The following is a 4589-nucleotide window of genomic DNA, read 5'->3' as shown; positions in this document are numbered from 1 at the left end:
GTGATTGATGCATCGCACACAATTTCGTTGAAGGGTCTTTGATTTGACTGTCGCGTTTGACCGTCCTGCAGTAGTGACTGCTCTTGCATATCCCGCATCAGTAACTTATGATAAGGCACCTTTAAGTCGCCACCATGATATTGGTTGCGTCTTGCATATGATTTCTAGGATGTACTGCTTCTAATTTGTTGAAACGCTAGAAAGTTTGACCTTGGCAGAGTGATATTGGTTGCATATTTCATATCACTACAAAAAAAAGACACTTCCGTGATGATACGTGTTTGTCATAGTAGGTCATGTTTTCTGTCATGCATGTACATCCATGACAATTTTATGACAGAATAAAGATAGTCATATGTATGCTGTCGTAGAAGTGTTCCATGACACTACTGAACTTATCATCACGGAAGTGTCCACTTCGATGACGATAAATTGCGCATCATAGAAGTGCTTTCATCAAGGGTGACCGACACGTGGCATCCACCGTAACAGGTCACCGTTAAGCTATCGGGTCCAGTTTTGGATCCCATAACCCGTTAATAGCCCAGACCTGTTAACCCATTCAGTTTTGGACCCATTAACCTGTTCCAGTGATTTTCCACATGTAAAATTCTCATTGGCCAGAGGAAACACGTGTTGGCTCACCATTCGGAAAGATGTCATCCACTGATTGGACAGGAGGCACCTATGATACGTCGACATGTGGCACGGCCCAACAGAGTCCCATTCCGGTGAAAAGGCCGGCCCGTTTGACTTGGTTAAATGGTAACGGGCCGACCCACGGAAAGCTTGTTAATGGCCTGTTCGTATATCGCCCATTTACGGCCAGCTAAATCTCGTCCCGTTACGGCCTATTGGAATTAAGCGCAGTAGCTTCATCTGGGCCGTCTAAATACGATTCCAGCCCGTTGTTTCTTCCGGCCCATGTATGACCCATGATGTCTTTCGGCCCATATGAGGCCCTTAATAACTCTGGACCCAATAAAGGCCCGAGATGAAACTGGCCCATAATGAACAGTGTATCGCTTTATACCCACTAACGGCCCATTATTTCATCGGCCATTTCCAGCCCGTGTTAACTTTCGGCCTTCTAAGGACTCATTTATTCTTGTGCTCATTTCTAGAATTCGGTTAGTTATGGTCCGTTACTGGCATGTTCCGTTTGTGGGCCAAATTCAGCCCATGGTTACATTCAGCCCGTGTGTGGCCCGTTAACCCGTTGGGATGTGTTCATAGCGTTATCAAATACGACCTATTAACGACCCATTATGGTCCACGAATAGTACGGCCCATGTTTGGCGAAATGATTATACGCCCCATAGAAGGCCCATGGATTGTACAGCCCATAGAAGACCAATGGACCCTACGGCCGGTAGAAGGCCCATGGATCCTATGGCCCGTACAAGGCCCATGGATCCTACGGCCCACAGGATGCCCATGGATCCTATGGCCCGTAGAAGGCCCATGGATCCTACGGCACGTAGAAGGCACATGGATCCTACGGCCCATAGAAGGCCCATGGATCTTACGACCCATAGAAGTCCCATGGATCCTACGGCCCGGAGAAGGCCCGGGGATACTATGGCCCGCTGGGGGCCCATGGTTACAAGAGTGCATGTGTTGCCATGATTATTGCGGCCTAGTTACCAAAAATAGGTTACCAAAAACAACTAAACAAGACAATAAGGAAATAAATAAGCAAGCAACTAACGCTAGCCTATTACAGCTATTACACACATTACATCCACTGGGCATCAAAGTTCGCCACCAGTGAAAATTTAGGGAACAAAGCAGCATATTACATATACTGGCCGTCAAAATTGGCCACAAGTGCAAATAAACATGGCAGCAAAACAAGAGCATAACTAAAACAACTTTAGAAGAGCTCAAGAAACGTTATCCTGGGTATCCACCATGCTGGCAATAAGCTTAGGAAGCTTATTAGCCTTGTCCTGTTTGGCGCTAAAATCCTGCAACGCTTACTGTTGTACCAGAAAGTATGCATCTGAATGCTCCGGGGACTTCCGCAGTCCTTCCACTTCTTGTAGCAGCACAATTGATCGATGTCTTTCAGCTTGTAGTCGAGACTCAAGAAATCGAACTGATTCAGACAGTGAGTTTGAATAGCTTGTGCAAGTGGTAGTGGCCAGTAACTTGAACACTAAGCCAAGACAGGACTTTGGGGTAGTCTCACTGTCTTCAAGATAGTCTTCCTTAGCTGTTTTATCAGCTTTGTTGGAGACCAACAAGGATATCTCACTATCCTTAACCTTATCTGCATTACTTCCTTTACCATTGCTTAATAAGGCACTCTTCCCCAATATTCTGTCAGCATTCTAAAAGAAGAAACAAGCAGACACATAACAGGTCTAGCATATACTAGTATATGAAACTCATTTCGGTGTACCAGTTCATTAGTAAGGTGGACAGGATTAAACTACCAAGTCTTCTATAGCCAGGTACTAGTACATAATAAAAGCATCAAACAAACATATATCTATGTCCTATGGTCACTACATTGTCTTGCCAAATCAAAATAGAGACACGGTTCAAATCATATCAGTTCAAGACAAAGCAGAAGTGAAAGAATACAAAGCGTGGAAACTACACGTCACAACAAGATTTCAGATAGGTACCACGGATCTACATGTACAACAACACTATTGGCTCTATTGTGATGCTAGTAATGTGCACGATATGAGAAGTCAATTATATACACAATTGAAATTGAAATCAACATAGCTACTGATAAGAGCAAACCTGTTAAAGAAACATGCATGAACATACCTGTTGTGCCATCGGAGTTTAGATTGGATCCTTCAATTTAAAAATAAGTTTGTATGAGGTAATACAGTGATACAAGAGAAAAGTGGTATGCACGATAGCGATGGAATCTTAAATTAGAACAGATGTTCTTCATATTTAAGCACTTGTTCTACATGAACAGACTATAGTAAGACACAAGAATACCGTACTTAAAAAAATGAACTCATAGACCTTACCACATTCTTGGTTCGGGACCAGTACAGAACAAGGCATTCCGAGTCATTGTACAGTAAATGTGTCTCGGGAGAACTTAAGGGAATTTGATGAGTTTCTTTGCCACTGAAGTACGTTTTGTTCAGGTAATTCCGATACTGCCACCAAGCATTCTTGAAGATAGCAGAGGTATTAGCACAGGTTACCTCAACCCGAGTTTCCAAATCGGTCCTTCTCTATAGAGAAAAATGGGAAAATTTACTGTATTATAACCATCATGGAGGTAGAATGTATGGGACAAGCAAAGTAATTGCCATGAATAACATTAGTTACACATAACTCCTGGACAAACACCTGCAACTGGCATTTTCCTTCATCTTTAGTATAATATTTCCACAATGGGAAGGTACACACATAGGATTTAACAACATCAAATGCGATAGATGCTAAACTACGACTGGCTGCTTGTGCTTCCTCCACGAGAATAGGCATACTACACTACAAAAAAAGACACTTCCGTGATGATACATGTTTGTCACAGTAGGTCACATTTTCTGTCATGCATGTACATCCATGACAAATTTATGACAGAGTCAAGATAGTGATACCTGTGCTGTCGTAGAAGTGTTCCATGACATTACCAAAATTATCATCATGGAAGTGTCCACTTCCATGACGATAAATCGCGCGTCACAGAAGTGCTTTCATCAAGGGTGACCGACACGTGGCAGCCACCATAAGGGAACGCCATTAAGCTATCAGGTCCGATTTTGGATCCGATAACCCGTTAACAGCCTGGACCAATGGGGATTTTCCACGTGTAAAATCATCATTGTCCGGAGGAAACACGTGTTGCCTCACCGTTGGGACAGATGTCATCCACTCATTGGACAGGAGGCGCCTATAATAGGTTGACACATGGCACGGCCCAACAGTGGCCCATTCCAGTGAAAAAGGCCGGCCTAGTAAAAAATAGCAGGCCGGCCCATATAAGGCCTACTTGTGTCAGGTCCATTTAAGCCAACGGCCTATACGAGATGTGCCAATTCGGCCCATCAATGGCCTATTAAAGATTTGACACCATTGCAGCCCATCGTTAGTTCGAGCCCGTTAACAGCCCGCTATATATTTGGGCTCAATATCGGCCCGATGAGATTTCGGCCTATTAACGGCCCATTGAGTGGATGGGCCAATTTTCACTATGTACATCTTTCGGCCTTTTAGCGACCCATTTATGGGCTAATTTCAGGCCCGGTGTGTCTTTCAGCCTATTGATGGCCCATAAATTAGTTGGGCCATTTATAGTCAGACCTGAGTTTCGGCCTTTTAGCGACCCATTTAAGTATTGGGCCAATTTCCGGCCCGGTGTGTCTTTCAGCTTGGTGATGGCCCATATATCTGTTGGGCCATTTGTAGGTAGACCTGAGTTTTGGCCTTTTAGCGACCCATTTAATTGTTGGGAAAATTCCCGGCCCTATGTGCCTTTCAGCCTGTTAACATACCATAAATGAGTTGGGCCATTTGTAGTCAGAATTGAGTTTTGGCCTTTTAACGGCCCATGCCCTTCATGGTCCAATACTAGCCCGGTTTTTCTTTCGGCCTACTAAAGG

Source organism: Triticum urartu, chromosome 2A (genome assembly GCF_056163025.1).
Source record: "Triticum urartu cultivar PI428250 chromosome 2A, HENAU_Tu73, whole genome shotgun sequence".
Lineage (NCBI taxonomy): Eukaryota > Viridiplantae > Streptophyta > Magnoliopsida > Poales > Poaceae > Triticum > Triticum urartu.
This window is presented reverse-complemented; position numbering follows the sequence as displayed.